Source organism: Sarcophilus harrisii, chromosome 6 (genome assembly GCF_902635505.1).
Source record: "Sarcophilus harrisii chromosome 6, mSarHar1.11, whole genome shotgun sequence".
NCBI classification, from domain to species: Eukaryota; Metazoa; Chordata; class Mammalia; order Dasyuromorphia; family Dasyuridae; genus Sarcophilus; species Sarcophilus harrisii.
The window spans coordinates 175,198,586-175,222,442 of NC_045431.1; positions in this window are offsets into that span (position 1 = coordinate 175,198,586).

The following is a 23,857-nucleotide window of genomic DNA, read 5'->3' on the forward strand; positions in this document are numbered from 1 at the left end:
GGATGTGTGACTAACCCCAAATCTGCTAAGAGAGTCTTCTGAAGGATTTCTCCCTCTCTGGTCCATCCTTTCTGTGGGGCACCCAAGTTTTGCATACATTAGGTGTCCTTTAACTCAGCCCACTAGAACACTGAGACACACAGACATACTGGAGTAATTGATGTTAGACAATACAGAATCCAAAAGGTCCAAATTACTAATGATGTAAGGAAGTTAATATGATGAAACTACTAGGAAAAATGGAAAGACCACAGTTCCTGGTTTCTCACTTTTCAATAATGGATTCAAAAGAAAATCAGCTGCCTGAGTACTGTTGGCTAAACAGTACTCAGTACTCCAGGAAAGGGGTCTGGGAAATCTAGTGAGCTAAAATCTCAATGAGTCAACCATGTGACATGACAGCCAAATGAGCCAGTGAAACCTTAATCCACATTAGGAGAGGCCTCATGTCCACAATGAGAGAAGTGAGAATTCTGCTCTCCTTTGCTCTTCTCTAATCACATCTGGACTATTGTGTACGGTTCTAGCCATCATATTTCAGGAATGACATGAGAATCTGGAGAGAGGCCAGAGGAGGAAAACATGATAACAACATGATTCAAAAACAGGTCATATGAAGAGTCTTAGAAGAAACTGGAAACATCCAGCCTGAAATAAAGAAGGCTTACAAGATACCAAGGACCATAGACATTAGAGCAGAACTAGTCCAGTCCCATAATTTTTTTTTTAAATTGGGAAACTGAAACCCAGAGATTATTTGATCAAAGTCACCTAGGTTGTGATTCAGAGAGCTAGGATTTGAGCTCAGGTCCCCAGCCCCAAATTTATCATCTTTATTTATTTGAAGGGCCTGCATGTAGACAGAAGATTTGCTCTGCTTGGCTATATGTTGAATAAATAAAAGCAAATGTACATGTTGCAGGAAGTTAATTATATTTCAATATAAGGAAAAACTTACAAATATTAAGAGCAGGACCCTAAGAGAAAAGGAAATAAGTCTTCAAGTAAAAGGTTGACTACTGGCCAGGAAGGCTACTGAGGGGATTCTCTTGAATAGTTAAACATTATGCTACTTATTCTCTGGGGTCCTTTCTAACACCAAGATTCTGTAATTCTCTAAAAATGCAGTGTGATTGGTATGTCTTGCTTCCCCATTGGTATCACTTAAAATTCTGTTATGCATTTTATTCTCCTCTGATTCTTATTACTGCCTGAAAGACCACATTTTTTAATATTCCATCATTCCAATTATCACGCTGTTTTGACATCTCTCTCTTTTATGGAGTTGGGTTTTGCCTGTGCATTCTCCCCCTTCCCCCATCCCTAACTTTTGCATCTGATTCAGAGACAAGTTCTATGGACAGACTGGTGGAAAGACATTTTTTGCCTTTTCAAAGCCATAATGGTGACATTGGGACCCCAAGAAAAGACTATTCTAAGCAAGCAGCTCATTGAAATTGCATGTCACAAGCCAGTAGGAAGTAGGCTTCTTTCATAGTCAATTATAAATTTGAAAAGACTGACTTCTCATGAAAGTTGAGGCACAGAAAGTATTCTCCATCAGAAAACTGAGGAAAATTCAAGAAATGACTTTCCACAAGAGTCCCTTAATGATGATTAAAGGTCATCTCTCATTAAAGCCCTTCTCATTACAGACATAAAAATTAAAGTACAGGGAAGGCAAAGGACTTGCCCAAGAGCATAAAGCAATTTAGTAGCAAAGCCAAAACACAGATACTGGTGTTGAGAGTACTCATTTACTGTCGTTTGGGTGTTATGTTGTGAGTGCTCATTTACAATTCTTTCTAAAGGACTAGAAGGGTTGGAGGGGATCTCAGAGGCTCTTTAATGTGACTCCCTCATTTAACAAGAGGCAAAACTGAGGCCCAGAGAGGGGAAGACATTCCCTTAAAGACACAGTGGCAGAGTTAGGGCTCAAATTCAGTTCTCCTGATTCCAAGGTCATTTATCTGTCCACCAAAATGTTTTTACCTTCTGAGAAGGGTATCCCTGCATGTAGTCTCCTTATGGAACATATGCTGTCTGTTTGTCAGAAATGGGTCAGCTTTTAGTTTACTCTCATTTGAGCTTAAGCTCAGTTCTTCTATTGCTATAGCTGCTGTACCAACTCACTTCCTGAGAAAATTTCATCTCTATTCTATAACCCAAAGCCTGGTTTCCTTGCCACTCTGGGTAGGAGCAGCTACATAGTGGAGAACATTCCATCAGGCAGTTGGCCTGCCCAGTAGCAACTTTGCACAAATGTTCCAGGTATCTACCACTCTCACTCAACTCAAATGAGGAATCTCTCTGGTTATTGAGATAGAGATGGACAGTTTTAAGGAAGATGAGGGAGGTAAACTCATGTTCATTGACAGAGTCAACAAAATTCTTTCTAATTGCTTTAATTTCCCAATTCAGCTTTACCAAAATAAACTCTGGAATTAAAATAGCCTAATTGTTAATTATCCTTTTTCTTTCTCCTTTTGTTTCAAATGTTTTATTTTTCCCATTTTTGGTTTTTTCAAATTTTTAAATAATTTTTTGTTTTATTTTGTTTTTCATAATTTCTTCTTAACAATTTGAAAGAAATCACTCCACATCACCAGCTCCATGTTTTCAGTGACCCTTCCACATGGGCATTATTGAAGATATGCCTAGAAAAGATAGCATTTAAAATTTGGACAATCAAAATGCTCTCTGAAAAAAAGTCAACATGATTCCCATTGAAGTATAATTATTATTGTATCAATACAAAATAGACGACTGCATAGAACACTGAATTGGGAATCAGGAAGGTCTGGGTTTCAAATCTACCTCAAATAACTACTAGCTGGTTGATCCTGGGCAAGGCATTTAGTTTTTCTGTGCCTCAGTTTCCTCATAGGTAAAATGAAGGGAGAGGATTTAATAGCCCCTGGAATCCCTTCCAGCTCATGCTTATGATGCTTTAAACCTATATTTTTATCAAGTTTCAGTAAACAATATTCTACAACAGACCAGTACTTCAATAGTCACATACTTGTTGAACAGATTCAAAGATTATGAACTTCTACTGAGTTTCTTGCTTACTGATTACACAGAAAGTATTTTCTCGAGTAAAGTGCAGCTTCCTCTGATCAGTCACCTCTCAGGCACATCCTAAGATGTTAAAATCTCTCAGTATTATTCAACAGATATAGTCATGAAGGTAAGTGTTTAATGTCACCGATAATTAATATCAAATATGTCAAAGCAAGGAAACACTTCCTAAGGTATCTGCCACTCTCAGAAAGGTTTTTGAAGAGGGTAGAAGAGGAATTCCCTATAAAATGTCTTTTTTTCTGGTATTCCTGTTTGCAGACAACACTATGTTGTTGGCATGAGGCTTCTGAATGCCATAAAGATTCCTTGATGAGATCCGATTAGTCAAAAAACACACAGGAACAAACAACTGGATGAAAATTTCCTGTGACATGCATTTGGAAAGTTAATTCATTGAATCAAACCATCAGTACAAATATCTACTGTGAGTAAGGCCCTGATGATGTGCAGGGAGCTAGGCCCAGAACCAAAGAGGAGGAAGTGAACATGACCAGATTATATTTGGGAATTGGGACTATGCTTTTAATGGTTCCAAGCTGTTTTGGGATGCAAACACTTCTATTTGTTTCACATGAATGTTTTCTGAGTGGTGTTTTATAATGGCAAACTTTGTATCACTATGTGAAAGCAAAGAAGGCATCCCCTTACCATCTGCTCTTCAGTGACATGAGAGATTCCATCTTTAAATCAGCCCTCCTGTCACTGCACATTGAGCATCCTCTTCCCACCCTCATATAGTCTCTTGCCAAAATTTTCTCAATGTACTCTTAGCATCATCATCAGCAACCTTGTCATGGTGATGAGCAAGGCTATAAGATGTGACCAAACCATATCTGAAAATAATATACTCAACCTTTGGGTCTCTTTTTGTGAAACTCTCCTCCTTCATTCTTAATAACAGTTTGTAATCCAGCATGACTGCACCCTGTTTTGTTTGTTTGTTTATTCATATTTTATAATATATGGTGATTGAAAGTCCTAAAGGGAGTCTATTTGACCCAGAGATTGTTCTCTATAACTCAAGTGGTACTTCTCCATGTCATAGATTGTAGTCAACACTGATTAAAGTGTTCACCTCACTTATGCTTTAAAATTGTTAGTTGTGGCCTTCTCTATGACAAACTGTGACCTCCAAATTATCAGAGTTGTGAGTTAACCTTTTTTATATTCTAATTTTCCTGGCATTCTGGTGAAACCATGGATCCTCTCTCATTACATCAATTCTAAATATCTAAAATAAATAGGGCTACAAAGAAAATTAATTATATTGAAATAAAGTTATGTAAACATTAAAACAGAATTCACAGACCCCAGGTTAAAAACATCAGACATAGAAGAAAGAAGCCACATACATGAGATGGATATTAGACTCCATGAAAAAAACCTGAGGGAAATAAGGAAAGGTTGGAGAAACATGGAGGGGATGCAATCTACACAATTGGAGGAAACAATCATTTAGATAGTCACAAATCTATTGATGACGCTGAAGCATAATGATACAATGCATTTGAAATCTGAAAAAAAATCAGCTAGATTCTTTGAAATGCTAAGATGAAGGAGTTAAAAGGCATCTCAAGGGATCACCTTATCCGAGGAAGAATTTTTCTTCATCTCAAACAAAGTAGTGTAAAGAGCAGACCTCATGGTATACTCTAGTAGCCTCCCCTTTTTAGAAATTTTCTGGAACATGGTAATTTGATTAGCTTAACCAAGATAATTTCACTTTATTTCTTCCTCAAATGAAGGCAGAGGGGATGGAAAATTCCAGTCAATCATCTTCTCAAATGCCTTTCCAAAATCAGTTTTTTTCATTTTTGCTGCTGTCAGCCCAGAGTCTTAAATCCTTACCATAGGAGGCTTTTCCTTTTCCTAGCCCATTTTGATTTTTCTTTCAATTTTAGAGAGTAATTTCTTGGGCTGATGCTGAACACAAAGAATCCCTGAGGCTCTTTAACCCCAAATAGCACTAAGTCAAATTCACTTTCGGTATTTCAAGAGACACCATTCAAGCCTGACCACAGGGGAAACTGAACCCATCCAGATGTGGCCTTTGCTTTATTCCCCATCTAGAAGTCTTGGCTAAAGACCAGGACCAGTTCATGTCTGAATATTTATTCAACCTTTATTTGTGTTCTTAGCAATGTGTCCTAGGGCATCAATTCTATAGCCCTCTTAAGTTTAGGGAAAAAAGAGCTATGTCATTCCTTCTGAGATTGTTGAACATAATTCTTAAACTGTGTTGTCCTTTACTTGTGATATAGGTTCCCTAAGGCAAAGGTTGTCACCCTATATAGCCACCTACAACTTTATAGGAGTTATCTTGTCTGTACATGCATCCTTTCAGTCAAGCTCCAGGCATATTCACTGACCTTCTCTGACTATGAGCCTTGACCACCACCATCCCTCTCCAACTATATCCATTACTGTATATGCTACTTTATCTACTTGAGGCATCAATGAAAAAGTTCATTTTTCAAATTTTTCATTACCATGATGGTTACTGGACTTTTAGAAAAAAATGGTTCTCTGATGGACATGGATCTTTTCAACAAGGAGGTGATCCAGGCCAATTCCAATAAACTTATGATGGAGAGAGCCATCTGTATCCAGAAAGAGGACTATGGGACTGAATGTGGATCACAACGTAATATGTTCACCTATTTGTTATTGTTTGCTTGCTTTTTTCTCATTTTTTTCCCTTTTTGATCCAATTTTTTCTTGTGCAGCATGTTAAATATGGAAATAGGTATAGAAGAATGGCTCATGTTTAACATATATTGGATAACTTGCTCTTTAGGGAAGGGGTGCGAGGAAGAAAGGGAGTAAAATTTAGAACCAAAGGTTTTTCAGGGGTCAATGTTGAAAACTATCTTTGTATATATTTTAAAAATAAAAAGCTATTATTAAAAAACAAGAAAAAGAAAAATGGTTCTTCCCTCCAAAGAAGTGGAGAAATTCTTTGGTTCTCCAGGAAAAGAAACAGTGATATAAAGAAATACCAGAGAGAACCAGAAGTAGGGTGGTGCTCCCAGGCTCTGTCCCAGAACACTAAATTCTAAAAGGGAATGGTAGTGGATGCACGCCTTCGATAACATAGAAACAACTAAGCTAATGATCTTTTTAGCAAGAATAAGAGGCTATAACTTCCTCACTCATTCCAGATTAGTTACTCTAAAAGAGCTTCCTCTTCTTGACCTAAAACCCCTATTTCCCCACTTCTCCTTCCTTTCCAGAGACAGATTCATAGTATCTTGATGTCTCTACTATCTCAACTATTCCCTAAAAATGAATTAAGGTCAAGTTTTGTGCCAGGATATGGGTTAAAAAAAATTCTACTTAACAATTCTGGGAGACTTCTCCAGTCCTCCCTTTTCCAATATAACCATACTGGGGCATTTGCCTAAGACAATTTTAGCCAAATTTGTCATTGAGTCCTATTTGCCAGTTAGACATATTTTTCTGAAGATCCTAATTGTTTAAGCCAAGTCTGCTTTCATTTAAGGTTCCTATTCCACCCTGTTCCAGCCCACTCATATTCAAGCATTGCTCTGTAGATTCTAACTTCATCATTAAACCAAAACTGACCTTTCTAAAGTTACAAATGATCTCTTAATTGCCAAATCTAATGGTCTTTTCACAATTTCTATCCTTCTTGAACTCTCTGCAGCCTCTGCCACTATCAATAACACTCTTCTCCATGACAATTCTCTTCTCTCTAGATTTTTAATGACAGTTCTATGTCTTTGTTCTCTTTCTACTTGTTTGATTGCTCTTTCTTAGTCTCCTTTGCAGGATCTTTATCCAGATTACTCCCTCTAACTAAAGATATTCCACAGGGCTCTATCCTTGACTCTCTCCTCTACTCCCCCTACTATATTACCTGGTGATCTTATCAGCTCCTGAGGAATTATCAACTCTAATTGTTCAGTCCTAACTCTCTCCTAACCTGCAATCTCATGTTTTCAAATGTACGTTGGATATGTCAAAATGGATGTCCCATGGACATCCTGAACTCAATGTGTCCAAAACTGAATACATTCTTTCCATGTCAAATTCTCCTCTATTATTCTCTAAGGAAATACTATCCAACCAAATCTAAAACATAGATGTCATGCACTCCCCCTCCATATGCAGTCAACTTCAACTGTTATTTTTACCTTGTGGCATCTCTCATATATACTTCTTTCTCTCCTCTGACCCTGCCACTATCCTGATATCAGACAGATAGTCCTTCATGCCCAGATTATTCTATTGATCTCTTGACTGGTCTTCCTGCCACAAATCTTTCCTCATTCTGGTTTACTGTCCAGTCTGCTGTCAAAGTGATCCTCTTAAAAGAGAGGTCTGACCATGTCGCCCCCAGATCCTGATAAATTTCAGTGGCCCTATATCATCCCAAGAATCAAATACAATTCTCTGCTTGGCATTCAAAGCCCTTCATAATCAAGCCCCCTCCTACCTTTCCAGTCATGTAATTTATTTCTACATCTCCTATCTCCATCACAAGATTCAATGACACTGTCCTCCTTGCTGGCCTTGCACAAGGAATATCTATAGACATCAGATATTTTCACTGGCTGTTTCTCTCTTTTCTTCTTGGCCTCCTGGATTCTTGGATTTCCTTCAAGTATGAAACAAAATCCCACCTATTACAGGAAGTCTCTCTAAATCCAATCCATCAATAAAAATTTATTAAGTGCCTTCTAAATTACCAGGCACTGTGCTAAGTAATAGGAATACAAAAGGAGGCAAAAGTAGCTCCTACCTTCAGGGAGCTTACAATCTAGTGGGGGAGACAAAATGCAAACAAATATAGACAAAGAAAATTATATATAGGATGAATAGGAAGTACTTAAAAAGGAAAGATACTCTAAGGTTAAGTGACTTGCCCAAGGTTGAACAATCAATATGGCTCAGAAACAGAATTTGAACCTGTCTTCTTGACCTAGGAGCCAGCTTTCTTTTTACCATATCATACAAGAACTCTTTGACACAAAAAATAATTTTCCCATTTGAGAACAGATTCTCTTCTAAGCTTTGTTGCATTGATTTTGTTCATAAAGAAACTTTTGCTACACTGTGGCTCTTTATTTATAAGCCAGAGACAATGCAGGCCCATTGTCTCTGGCTCAAACTCAACTCTGGATGATTTATAGTAGAAACTTATATTGAAGGGAAGTTCAAGTCCTCAGAGGACCACCCCTGGGCCATGCCTGGAAGTAAAGCCTTTGCTTTATGCCCTTGGCCATAAAAAATTGGATGAATACCAAGCATTCTGCTCCCAAACTGAGAGATCAGAAAACCTTCTAAAATATTTCATGGATCTCCAATGAAAGAAATTCCTTGTCCCATATGCCCAAGTCAGCAGGCATTTATTAAATACCTGGTAGATACCAGGTACTGTGCTAAGAGCTGGATTCACCTAGACATAATTTTGTCATTAGCAAACCCAAAAGAGAAAAGACTTATAAAAATCCATATCTAAGGAACAGAACTTGCCCTCTTCTCTAGGCAAAAGGCCAGGAATGCTGGCCAAAGGAATGAGACTCTAGACAATAATAAAGAAAAGGAGAAACTGCAGGCATTTTGTACCCTGTCAAGAGACAGGGAGTGCCACAAGACTGACTGCTTTGGAGATCATTTGATATTCATAAACTTTTGGAAGAAAATTACTCCAAAGGGAAAGAAAAATGAGGGATGTCAAGTCTATTTAAACCTGCCAGGTTAAAAGGCTTAACTTCACTACCCCTATTCTTGGCTCCCAGGCACTTATTCCCATAGGTGGCTATTGCCATGAAAAAAAAAAAAAAAAAAAAAAAGCAAATGACAACAGAGTTGAATGTATAAGAACCAAAACTGAGCCATAATCCAGATCTTTTGGGGCCTCATTCATGATATTCACTTTATGCCTGGCTCAACTCATTCTGAGCATTGCTCCATCTTCCATCAGCTGCTTTACCCACCATGGGATGATGGTCCTATAGCTTTCTGTACTGGTTTTTAAAATTCCTTGCTGGGATTCCCATTTTGTCTTCACTTAAATACCAGCTCAATTAACTCTGTGGACTACATGACTTACTCTGTCAACTACTTTATCTTTTCCCACACATACCCACAGACAACTCCCTTTTATGTTTTATCTTCATTAAAATACAAATTCTTTACTTGTATGTACAAAAATATTTATAGCAGTTCTTTTCTCAGGGCAAAAAATTGGAAACTGAAAGAATGCCCATCAATTGGAGAAGAGCTGAATAAATTGTGATATGTGATTATGACGGAATATTATTGTTCTATGGGAAATGATGAGCAGGATACTCTCAGAAAAACCTGGAAAGTTCTCCATGAATTCAAGCAAAGTGGAATGTACTGTGTACAAAATAATAGCAATGTTGTGGATGATCAGTAGTGAATGACTTAGCAATACAGGTGATCCATAACTCCTCTGAACAATTTATGATAAAAAAATCCTATCCATACCCAGAGAAAGAGCTAATTGTGTCTGAATACAGATTGAAGCATACTTTCTCTTTACTTTACTTTATTTTTCTTGAGGGTTTTGTTACGGAGGAGATTTATATTTTCTTTCACAGCATGCTTTATGGAAATATTTTGCTTAACTTCACATGTGCTTTCTTAATGGATGCTTTCTTAATGAGGATAAGGGAGATTATCTGGAACTCAAAGATTCAAAAACAAATATAAAATTTGTTTTAAATGTACTGGGGGAAATAAAATTTAAAAAAAAAACAACAAACAAAATAGAAATAAGTAGATCTTTTTTTCACTTGGTAAATACCATGTATCAAAAATCAAGAGCAAGGATTACACAAATTACAAATCTTTTCAATAAAAGAAGAGATAAAGCTAACAAAAGAATACAAATCCTTTGAAAATGGGAGTTGTCTTATTTCTTTGTGTTTTTGTATCCTCACCACTTAGCCCAGTGCCCAGCACAAAACAATGCTTAATAAATGCTCTCTTATCTCTATCCATCTATTTATCATCTACTTGTCTAATCTATAGATAGTTTATCTATCTATCTATGTAGATAGATAGATGTCTAATCTATCTTTCTATACATCCATCAATCCAAGGAAAGAGTGAAGTAAGGGTTAACATAACATAACATAACATAAACCAAAGACTTCTGGTCTTTAGTCTTTTTGACCTAAAGAAATAGATAATCCTTTCAGCATTAGCAAGCCCTCATGCTATTTCATAAATGGATAATGTTTTCAAAGTGTTTCATATAAATTACTTATTTCTATCTCCACAACAATTTTGGGAAGTAAAAATTACAGATGTTTTCTTTACATTCAAAAAGATGGAGTCTGGGACATCTGAAATAACTTTTCCAAGGTCACATACTCATAAGTCAGAGAGAGCATTTGAACCTAGATTTTCCTGACTCTGAGTCTAGTATGCAGCCCACTGGGCTATCCTCAATAATGTAATCAATAATTTTATCAAAATTCTGGTTATCCAAAAAGGAAGGGGAAAAAGAAGGTAAATGAGAAAAATACACAGATCACATGCTCCATAATTAAGTCACTAGCAGTTAACTCCATCCATGGGATCAAAGATTCATAAATAATAGATTTAGAGCTAGAAGGCAACTCAGAGGCCATGCATTCTAACCCCTTCATTTTACAAATAAAGAGAGTGAGGTCCAGTAGAACTTTGTTCTAAGGTGCCAACACAGAGGTAGGAAGTGTGCTTTTTCACTGTTGCTCTATTCCCTTGCCTTTTAGGACCGCAACCTCTCACCAACAGGTCACCTTTCTCTTATAGCCCACCTTCTCCATTTTCAGCTTTATTATGTCCCTACTCTTCTTAGGGGGGTGAGGAAATTTTGGCAAGTATGCCTCAGAATGATGATATCAATTCCTACCACTCCACCTCTACTACCCTGAGTACAAGAGTTCTTAATCTCATTTTTCTTTCTACATTTTGTTTCCCACAGCAGTGAAATAATCCCTAAGCCAGAGGAGAAGCAGGAAATAAAATTCTTCCATGAATTGGAGAAATATAGCTCTGCAGCTGGAAAGGACCCTGGAGACATCTAGTCCATCCTATTTTTATAGATTAAGAAACTGAGGCCCAGTGAGATAATATGACTTATCTAAAGTCATAAAGTCACATAGTCACGTAGCAAAAGTAGGATTAAAATCCAGGACCTTTGGCTCCAAATCCAAAACCTTTTGTCTTCATCAAATTACCAGAGAGACCTGGAAGAGGGTTTTAAGTTTTCTGAGTAGGTGGCAAGCATGTCTACTGCTACTAATTTCTTTCTTTCTGTTCTTAAATTCAATCCTGGGATTAACTAGATCTGTGCCTTCTGCTCATGGTAACATAGTTCCTAGAGAACTGAACATGTGAAAAAAGTACATGATTTTTTTCAGGTATCAAATAACTTGTCCATAATTTAGTGTTAGCCCCAGAGTGACCCTCAACTGCCAAGCAGCTGCCTTTTTTCTACGAGATTAAATGATTGCTCACTCTAAAAAGAAAATCTAGATTTATAAGAGAAAAAAAAAGAACTAAAAAAGACAAGGAAAATAATGTTTGAGAAATTGGCAGATTTCGTGATGTTTTAAAGATTCTGCAAATAAACACTCTCAAGGAGAACAGCTTAACCCAATTATCAAAGCAGATCTGGTCCTGCATGGACATCGGGTTAAGCAAACAATGATAACCTGTGCCAGGTGGCAGATTACAACAACTCTGGAAGCAAGAGAGCAAACACCTGCTTGTCATGGCCCTGTCCCAAAGGGGAGTGCCGAACCTTGGAGAGATTGATTGCATTCCAAGATTTGGGGAATGAAAAAAAAGGCAATTGGCCTCCTTGCTCGACCTCATATGACAAGTCATTGCAATGGACACTCACTCCATTTCCAGTTCTTTTTGACCACAAAGAGGGTTGATATTTGTATATCCCAGATTTTAATTTCTATCATTGACTTTTAATAGTAATAATATTTCTGGGTTAAAGAACATTAAGGGTATAGGAAGGTAGGTGGCACAGTGGCCAGACTGCTAGACTAGGAATTAGGAAGACCCAAGTTCAAATCCTGCCTCAGACATTTACTAGTTGTGTTATTCTGGGTAAGTCATACTTAAATTCTCACAGCCTCAGTTTCCACATCTATAAAATGGAGATAATAACAGTACCCATTTCACAGAGTTGTGGGGATTAAATGAGTTGACATATGCATAGTATTTGGAAATGTTAAAGCACTATTTAAATACTAATAATAATTATTACTAATTATTATCTCATTTCAAACTAAAATAGAGAATGATCAGACCATTTCATAGAATGATCAGACCAGTTGGGGGTAATAATAATATCCATTTCACAGAGTTATGGGGATTAAATGAAATGATATATGCACAGCATTTGAAAATGTTAAAGCACTATTTAAATACTAATAATAATTATTACTAATTATTATCTCATTTCAAACTAAAATAGAGAATGATCAGACCAGTTCTCTTAACAGTGACTTAGTGTGACTGTCTTCCTACAGTTTCTTCAATGTTGACTTTTTAAAATATTTTTTTCATCTAAATTTCATGGAGTGTGGTATAATTCACGTCATTTAAAATTGCATTCTTCTAATAGTAATATTGGTGATTTATAACATTTTTCTCATGTCCAATTAAAGTGTGTAAATATTTTAAAAACTACCTGTTCATATCTTTCACCATTTAACTATTGGAGAATAGCTTTTTACTGTTCTATATGTGTTGCATCAACAGAATTCTCAAAGCCACAACCCTATCAGCAGCAGATGTTCATTCTTATTTTCTGTACTTCTTGAGACACCAAAAAAAGACAAATTTGTTCTGTTACTCAGAGCAAATCTAGTCATTGGAAAGATACCTGTGTCATCTTTTTGGAGAACTAGCTTTTGTTACCCTTCACATTCTTTGTGAGGTAAGTATTCCAAGAATTATTAAACCTGAATGGCAGAAAGTTATGATATATGAATGTGATGGACTACTATTGTTCTGTAAGAAATGATTCAGAAAGACCTGGGAAGATTTTTATGAACTGATGCAAAGTGAATTGAGTAGAACCAAAAGAATAATTTACAAAGCAACAGAAATATCATAAATATAATCAGCTGTGAAAAACTTGATAACACTGACAAACATAAAGACCCATAATCATTCCAACCGTTCCATGAGGAAAAACATTATACTCCAGTTAGAGAACTGATGACCATAGAATATAGACACAGTTTTTTTTCTTTTTTCTAAAATATATCTGATAAAGAAATTTGTTTTGTATGATTACATATTTGTAAAAGGTTTTATATTCCTTGCCTTTTCACTATGTGGAGAAGATGGGAAGAAAGAGAATCTAGAACTGAAAATAAAATAAAATTGAAACCTTTTTTATAGGATAAGAACACATCCAGCTTAGGACCATTGAAAACATTTTAAGGCATACTTGAGTATCAGTAAAATCCATCCCCATCATTTCCTCCATTTACTCCAAAGTTACAGACTTACATACATCAAGTCTTAGATGGTCAACTTAGAAAAGAACTATAATGTGAATGCTACCATCCAAAGGCCTGGTGTCCGGTGGACATTCTTGCCCCCTACCCTTTCCCACCTCCAACCCCCGAACTTTGTTCAGGAATGAAACTGCAAGGACAAAAACACTGAAAGAATACAGTCTCCCCAAAATCATGCAGCTAATATTTAAATAGCTCATTAAGTACCAGATTGCTTCTTCCACAAAATGAAAGGTAAAACATTTATTTTTAACAACCTCTTCCCTTAATTTTTATTCTGAGTGCTTCTTTCTAGGTTACATTGATATTGCTTTATTAAAAGCCTTTTAATAAAACGTTTTTACATTAGAACTCTCTTGGGCCTTAATAATAAGGAATCACTGATTATCAAATCCTGATGGGATCTAGAAGGACATCTTAAGCAACCCCTCTTTTTGTAGGGGGTAAACCAAGGGCACAAAAGAAGGGACTTTCCCAGAGTCATAAAATTATAAAAATAAGATAGAGTTAGGAACAGAATCTGGTTCTTCAGTGCACACTTCTCTTGAGAATTATTTTTACAGAAGGAAAAGGATACTAGACTTGTGATTTCACCAACACAGGGAAATTTTAGGGTGAAAATTCCATTCACTCATACAGGTTCTTATCAGCAATTTATCTACAATTTCTAGTCTTACAATAGGGCTTTTAAAATCTGCATCCCTTTGTTATCCTATCTTATTTTACACATTTAAAAATATTTTTCTGAAAAGAAGTTGGTAGGCTTCAGCAGACTTCCAAAAAGATCCTATAGAAAAGGAGGCTGAAAAAAAATGAGGAGAAAAACGAGGCAAAAGTGGAGCTATTAACATACAAAGTACTGCATGAACCTCCCAGAGGGAGGTGAGAAAGAGGATCCTTCTCTCACAGAATGATTTTTTTTAATGTAATATATTTTTTGACGTGGGAGGAGGGATTCTATGTTCATTCTTATTTTCTCATTTTTTAACCTCAACAAAGATTATATGAGAAAAAATGTTAATTTCATCTTTGACAGTTATCTGGGGCACTGAAAGGTTAAGTAATTGTTTTTGTGTGTCCAAGGTGGTACTTGAACCCAGGTCTCTATGATTACAGGATTCTATAGCTTCTCTGGCTTTTCACATTTCACATTTCAATCTTATAATTCATTGATGTGATCTGATCTGATCTGACTCCATTTGACTGCTTTTCTCATTGTCATCCATCTTCCTATTTTTTCCCCTTTGCTCTTGCTACCCTTGGGCAGAAAGGCAGATAAATTATGTTTTCTTTGCTACACTGAGTAGCCTCATCTCTCCCTGGCTTTAGATACAGGGCCCCACCTTCCTGGCTGTGATTTCACTCCTCTATCCATTCTTCTCCAATAGTTCTCTTCCTTTAGGGAAGTTATGTCCCATGTGAGCTCCAATAAAAACTTGTCAAACAATGATATTCTAGGACTCCTCATAATGTGTGTAACATAAAGCAAAATGATGGCACTACCATCTCCAAAAAAGACAGTACTCCTGTCTTCTAAGGTAACAGCTTTGGAAAGGACCACCCAGTCTATATGCTCTCTTCTATCTCAGGAATTCTGGGATGCAGGCAATAAGCCAACCCCAGAGCACCATATTCTGTCACTGCTCTGGTCTTTCTCTCAGGATGAGGTAACCCAGTTTACTTTCCACACCAAGGTCAAGGTAAGAGCTAGTGGAAGGCACTGGAGTCACTGTCTTAGTTGATACAGATATATAGATGAAAAGAAAATTTGCTAACTATTGTCCTGGACATTCATCACAAAAAAGCATTTTGTAAGCCAGGCAATGCTCTGCAAATGAGAAGTATTGATTATTCATTTTAAAGGACAAGCCCATTTCAAATATTCAGTGGAAGGAGAAATTACCAGGAATATAATGTATTCAGGCTGACTGTTTACAAGAGCAAAATGGAGTTCTTTTTAGGGATAATAAGTTTTTTTCCCATCTTGTTTTTAGATATTTATCACGTCTGAAATGAGGGCCACAAACTGGGACTTTTGACACCCTGTGGTCTTGAATGTCAAAGTGCTTTCTTATCTCCCTCTTCTCTTCAGTGACTGTCAGACCTGAGCTCTCTGAAATCTCATCTAGCTAGGGTTTTACTGGCATGAGAGAAGCTAATGATGACAAAGAGTCATGTTCTCCCTAAGGTTTGGGATAATTTCCCTTTTTATTCTTTCATATTAAAAATCTCCCAAACAGTTTACCCCAAACACATAATTTCTTTCTTTTCTCAGTTTCAAGTCTGTTTCCATTTTGAATCATGCGCCAAATGAAATGTTGCTCCACCTTCACAAGTCATCATGGATCTCCTGCTAATGATTTACTTCTCATCTTAGCATGAAATCAAAGGAAACAGAAGGCCACATTTGTTTTCTGTCTCTGAATGGGAGGAAGTTCTACCAATACAACACTCCATCCTCCATTACCCATGCCTCTGGGTTCTCTGTCCCATCCTAGTTTTCTAGTATTCTAATATTTTCCCCCTTTACTTACTCTACAATCTAACTTCCCTGGATCACTTGCATTGCCTCAGACTGGAAACTCCAACTGCCATGTCTTTTCCCTGGAGATGCTCAACTTAGCAAATGCTCTTTTACCTTACTGCTGTCACTTGGATCCCCTACCTTCCTTCAAAATTCAACTTCAATTCCACCTTCTGCAAGAGGCTTTTTTGGTCCTCCTAACTGCTAATGCTTTGCCCTCTGAGATTGCCTTCATGTATTCCATGTATATCTTCTGGGTTTTTTTTCAAATTATTTACATGTTGTCTCCCCCCACTGAGAATGTAAGTTTCATGAGGGCATAGACTGTGTTTTTGCCTTTCTTTATATCCCATTGCTTAGCACAGTGCCTACTATAAGCGCTTAATAAATGCTCATTGACTGACAGTAGGGTGTAGAGTCAGTCTTTAAAAGAAAGCATTGTAACAAACACCAAAGGAAAATAAAACACTGAAAACAAAGGACATCACCAGAGAGCAAACCAAAGAAAAGGAAAGCATTGGGGCCTGGCCCAATTCTCCCTCCAGGGGCTCACCCACCTGTCCATGCTGCTGCCTCCAGCCCCTGATGACAGTGATGGGGGCAGTTCTCTCCAGGAGCTGATGAAGAGCTGAAGCTGGCCACCTCAGCAGTTTGGACTCTGTCCTGACATGATCCACAGGGAGCCCCAGGCCCCTGGAGTTCTCCTTGCCCTCTGCAGACTATCTTACATCCATCAAAGTTTCAGAACCAAGGAGAACTCCAGGCCAATGGGATTGCAACATGAAGGTCAGAATGGCTGCTCTCGCTGATACGCCTTCCTTGGGAACTGAAGTGTGAGGAGCTCCTCCGCTGCCTGGCTTTACTCAAGGGGACAAGCTGTTGTTGAGGAGCAACTTTTTAAATTAGTTTTGACTTAATAATGATAATAACAACTTACTTTGCCAAAGGGCTTTCCTCACAACAACCCTGTGAGGTAGGTAATACAAGGATCAGTCAAGTCTTTTTACAGATGAGAAAAATGAAGCTCCAAGAGGTCAATTGGCTTATCAATGGCACATAGTGAGGAAGTATAACAGAGAGGAAGGGACACGGGAGAGGAAGAGAGAAGGGAAGCAGGAGATGGGAATGGAAGGAGGGAATGGTAATATGAGGGCATTGGGAAAGAGAAAAAGGAAGAAGAAAGGAGAGGGAGGAGAGAAAATAAAGGAGGAGGAAGGAGGAGCAAAAGGAAGAGTAGCAGCAGGAGGAGAATAAAAAAGAGAGAGATGGAGGGATGAGAGAGAGTCTGGAAGAAGAGAAAAAGAGACAGACAGGCAGATAAACAGATAGATAGATCAAGCATTTATTAAGCGCTTACTAACAGCTAGAATTTGAGGCCAAATATATCTGTGGTCTTTCACTATCCCACATTGCCTTTTCAATGAAATGAAATGATGTGAAATGGAGGAAGGCAGTATGGTAAATCACACTGCTTCTACAATGAAGTGAAGGACAATACAGTTAAGGCCTTTTTTCAATTCAACAAGCACAGGGGATGCAAAGAAAAACAAAATAATTTCCTGCCCTCAAGGAGCTTACATTCTATCAGAAGAAAACAACAAGAACAGAGATAAATAAATATAATATGTTTACAAAGTAAATGCCAGGTGATTTCAGAGGTGAAGGAGGACACAAAATCAAGAGAATCGGGAGAAGTCTTGGATAGCAGATAGAATTTAGCATAACTTTCAAAGGGAGTTAGGCATCCCAACAGACAGAGGTGAAAGGGGAAAGCATTCTAAGAATGGGGAATATCATTCTTGGCATGGGGCACAGCCTATGCAAAAGCATAAAGGTAGCAGAAATAACACCATTGTGGGACACAAAAAGCAGGTCAGTTTAGCTAGAACATAGAGTATGTTGGGCACAAGTAATAGAAAATGAGTCAGAACAGAAAGGTTGGAAATTGATTGTGAAGGGCCTTGAAGACCAAAAGAATGAGTTTGAATCTTATCTTCAAAGCAAAAAGAGTAACTAAAATTTCCTGAGCTAAGAGAGGGAAATGGTCAGAGTTGTAGCGTAGGGATATTAATGGAGAATCACTTGTGAAGGATGGACTGGAGGGAGATTTTGGACACAAAGACCCCAGTCAGGAAACCATAACTATTGTCTGGGCAAAAGACTCCAAAAGAATGATCTAAGCAAGTTACCCTGCAGACCAAGCTCAGGACATGGTTAGGAGGAGATGCCCATTGTTGTCTCTGGAACTTAATGCTAAGTTTCAGGCAACATTCTAGGCCTCTATTTTCATGTAGCAGTTCTTTGGAAACCCTAAAATAATACACAATATAGGATTCCGCTATATCACTAAAGGGTAGTAAGCTGCCCAGATGGATCAACGAGGAGAGATAACAGAATCGTACCACACAGATAGAGAAAGGGAAGGTGGGAGGCCCACCTGCAGCAAATGAAAAAAAAAAGTCTTTGGGAGGAGGTACAGGTGCAATATGGACAAGTAGGGCAGTGTTGATACTACTGAGCTAAATCTGATGTATACTTTTCAAAAGTTACATATCACAGCTTCATATATACTTTTTCTCTTTAACATATATAAAAATGTTTGTGCTTGAAGATGTTTGCCAAATTTATAATTTTAAGAGTTTTAAAGAAAAGGAAAAACAGTAGGTTGAATTATTGACAAAATCTCATTCCCTTTTCTTTATAAATTACATTCCTTAAAATAACCTGATTAGATAGTGATGGCAAATGTTGTCAAACCCATTATACAGAAGACAGAAGTCTTTATAAGGTGACCTAGTTATACATAATAGAACTGGTTCTAAATCATAAGAGCACAAAAATATATATACACACATATGTTTCTGAGTGCATGAGAGAATGCAGAGAGATGAGAGAGATAAAGATATACAGAGCATTAATACATATATTTTAAGCACTGAGTGGATATAAATGGATGTAAGGAAAAAAGAAAGCAAGGAAATTACTTCTAAACCGTAAATTCTCTGAAGGCAGTCATCCTGTTATGTCTAAAATATTGCTTGGCCTTTGTTTTCAAAGAGGACCATGGCACCAGAAAAATGATGCTGTGACTTATAAGCGAATTGGATTTAAGTGGGGGTGGGCTGTGCAAAGTCATCAGCCTCACTTCCTCTTCACAGTCGTCTGAGTCCACTGGTAAGTTATGGATTAGGACAATGGGAGATAGCCCCAGATGCAGTGGGAAACCTTGACCTTTTTAAGCTAAGGTCTTTCCAGGTCTCATTCATATCTAAAGTTTCAATCTCATTGTCTAGCACTCTGTTGGATACACCATACACAGATGGATTGGGTTGCATTGGTTCCGTTGCATTATATTACAATGTAAGTGAAGAAGTTTTTAATCCATAAAAATAAGGAGAGATTAAATTATGAAAAGAAGAAAATATTCCTGTGCTGTGTATACAATCACCCATAGGGTTGCCAATGTCAAAAAAAAGATGGGTACCCTTAATTCAACTGTAATAGTAAAAGCAGACTTCCCATGCCTTGGGGCTACAGATAGCATGAGGTAGAAAATTATGAGATGGCTTTCCTGTGTGGGCTAAAGAAATCTGGTCTCTTCCCTGGCTGAGTACTATATATATATGAATGTATAGTAATAATGAAAATGAGCTATAGGCTATTTGTGTTACTTGCCCTGGGTTTCCAAAATTAAGTTTATTATTAACCAAATATGTAGATTAAAGGTATATATTTGACTATTAAAGAATTTGTTCAATTCACAAAAGATATATGCAGAGATTCTATTGCCAACTAGCCAGCAAAATGCCTGGAAGGTAGTAGGAGTTTAATAGATATTTGTTGGTTGATGAATTGATATAGACAAGAATGAAACTTCCTCCAAAAGCCAAGCCAAAAGTGGGGAAGAAGGAACTGAATTAGTTCTCTATAAGGATATTACCATTGGCTTTATGATTAGTTTCTAAAGTTAAAGAGACTGATATTGCTAAAATTAAAGAGACTGTAAAGAAATTGTATAGAATGGGACACTTTGGGATCAATTCTGGGTTCTACCTAAGTTTGAGGAACATTTTTCCTTCCCCTACCCCCTAGTCTCTCCTCCTTCCCCTACCATCCTGGTCTCTCTAAAATGTCAGGGGAAGGGAAAATGGACTTGGTGGTCATTAAGGATCCCTCTATCTCAAAATCGTGATTCTGGGAAATCTGATGTCAGAGTATAGAATATAAAAGTATAATAAAACAAGGAGGCCAACAAGATAAAACCCAGAGGCTGGACCTCAAATGGAGAAGAATAATATCACTGGCAACATGCTTAGCTTCCATTGTCATGGCTAATGATAGCAACAATTTTCTAAGCTCCCTCATCCCCAAGGTCATTTAGAGTAGTGATAGTATTAGGAAATTACATATTTGGAATACAAATATCATTGGTTAACCTTCTCAAGGTAAATGACAAAGGAATAATCCAATCCCCTGAAAACTGGCCATATGTTCTACATCTGCCTTTAAGTATGAAAAGCACTATGCATTAACCCAGTGCACACATTTATGATGTGCACTTATTTCCATTAAGTTTAAAATTAAATGTATCAGTTCTTAGAAACATAAGATTCAGATGGTATAGAGGAGATTCCTGTTCAGATAGGGTTTCAATTAAATCCAGTTTGAAAGACAGTCACGAAAAATGCCAGACTGTGGAGATACAAAGAAGAAATAAAACAATCCCCTGCTCTCACAGAGCTTACATTCTATATTTAATAAGCATTGGCACAGTGTATAAAGCACTAGAAGGCAGGAAATCAGACATTTAAGCAAGTCATTTAATCCTGTTTACTTCAGTTTTCCTCATCTGTCAAAGGAGCTGGAGAAAGAAATGGCAAATTGTTCCAGTATCTTTGCCAAGAAAACCCCAAATTCAGTCATGAAGAATCAAGAAAATGACTGAACAACAATATAGTACAAGGAAAATTAAAGCTAGAGAGAGCACAAATAATGTGGGAATCTAGAACTGCTTTTGCAGAGGAAATGGTATCTGTTCCTAATGGGAAGACAAAACTGAGAAACTGAGACTAAGAGGGAGATATGATTTGACCAAGACCACAGTGAATTAGTGACTAGGCCCCAGAACCAGACTAATTAGCTAATGAAACCCATTTCCAAATCTGAGATCCTGTGACTTCACTTCATCATTCATGCCCTGCCTTTTTTCTCAGTCTCCACCATCTTTCCTGAGACTTACTTTAACTTTGGGTCCAGTTTAGTTTATGACTTCCTTTCAAATGTTCATACTTCAGTATGGTTGTTTCCTCATCTTTTATTTATTCCCCAAACCATGTCTTCCTGTTCTTCCTCTAAGAGCCACATTGTACTTACTGTCTTTTTCTACTGAATCATCACCAATTGGCTCCAAAAGGTTTTTTTGCTATTTTTTTGTGGTGGAAAAGAACTGGAATCTGAGAGAGTGATTATCAATTGATAAATGACTGAACAATTTGTGGCATATGGATGGGAGGAAATATTACCGTGCTCTTAAACAAAATGATGATGGGGACAGTTTCAGAGAAACCTGGAGTATTTGTATGAACTGATATAGAAGTGAACAGATGTAAGAATAACTTACATAATAAGAATAATTTTGGAATGATAGACAACTTTGAAAGACTTTTGAACTCTTATTAATGTAATGAACAAACATAATTCCAGAAAATGCCTAAAGAAACATGTTGTTCCCATCCTGAAGAGAGATGGTGGGCTCAGTGAAGACTGAACCCAGCTTTCTGGACATATTCAATGCATGAATAAGTTTTGCTTCACTGTATATATTTTTACAAAAGTTTAGTTTTTCTTTTCTTTTTCTAATTGAGGGCTAGGGAAATGAGAGAGAGGCATGATGAATTTCATTAACTGAAAAAAATTAAACAATGTCTTTTTAAAAAGCCTTTGTTCAGACTGTATTCAGACCCTTTGATGTCACTTTCTCTAAATAGTTTCAAACTAAATTAGACCTCCAATCCTGAAGTTTTATGTTCACTCAGACCAAATCTATTCTGCTATAAACATTCATCCTGATAACTCACACTTGTTCCAATTCTCTTACTCCCTATGGCCCCTTCAATATTTCTTTAAAATATCCCCTTCCTCTGATTCATGAACAGTATAGTCATGAAGTTCTATTGTTAAAGCTATGATTCCCAGCTGACTCTCTGCTGTTACAGTCCAGCTCTGCCAAGTCAATGATGCTCTATCACGCCATATCAGGGAACACTGTGATCTAAGAAAGATCCCAGTAGTAGATGAGCTAAAGGTCAATACAGATATACAAGGTAGATGTGAACAATAAATCAATCAACAAGCATGAATTCAGCACCTACTGTGTGCCAGCCATTTAAGGTACAAAGATAAAACAATTGCTCCATTGAAGGAATTTGCATTCTATTCAGAAGGCTCTTTTAAAGGCAGGTAGAACAGTAGATAGCGCATAAAACTTGAAGTAACAAGAATCGAGGCTCAAATCCCATTTTAGTCACTTTAGTCATGTGAGCCCTAGTTTTTGCTAATAACTTAGATGATTTCCTAAAAGTCTCTACTTAAACTGTAAAACTTGCTGTAAACTTAAACCGTTTCCTCAACTATGAAATTATCAATTTGGATTCAATATACTTAAAGTCCCTCCTAATTCTAAATCTATCCTTCCTATGTATATGTGTATGATATATATATATATATATATATATATATATATATCATACATATATATGTATGTACTTGTGTGTGGCTCATGCTTAAGGGTCTAGTCTCATACCTATCATTGTTTACAACTTTGTGCTAAACTGTGTCTCCTCTCTTAATAAAACATAAATGCTATTCAACTTGTCTCCAGGTTTGCTTTTATCTCCTCCCAACTGCTTCTATAAATAGAAGGCTGCTATAATTCATGATTCTCAAACTTCTAGGGACAACATTAGTGGGTGGCTAATACTATAGCTCATGAACCCTCACCAGTGTATTTTTCATTGGTAAATCAGCCAAGATGACTTCATTAAACCATATTCAGAAATTTTATTATATAAAAAGCAAAGCAAAATTAATGTTATATAACACTGTTCCCAGAAATCTAGGGCTTGATCTCCCACCAACACACAAAGTTCAAGGAAAAAAGAGTGGGCACAAATCATTAGGTCAGGGGTCACAAAGGTGAGAAATAAAATTGTCCAGGAAAACTCAGAGAAGAGAAACTTCAGGAAAATTATTCCCTTTCCTATGTACTTTCCTTTCAAAATTCAGTGATGGTTCAGAATCTGTGTCAAGACAAGTTACACTTCTCTATGGCTAATTTGGTATTGATTTCTAACAAGGTACTACCTGATGGTTCAATACACTGGATGGTTCAATACTACTGGCCCTTCATTACTCCACTCTGCCCCTGCTAAACTTGGTTCACTACTATTCTTCAGGGGCAACAATAGTGTTTAAACCTTGAGGCTCAGTCAATGAGCTTAAATGAGATAGAAAGAGCAGAGATCTTCAGCCTAAGACTGGTAGAAACTTCTCCAGTTCTGATCCATCAGGTGGACTTTAAGGAAGCACCTCTTTGGCACCAGGTACATTGCTGAAGAATATCCTCAATTGTGGGTAGCAGTGGGAAAAAAGGATATGGTCTGCATTTTACTGACCAATTTTCCCCAGTGAAAGGTGATGGTGCAAACAGCTTTCACTC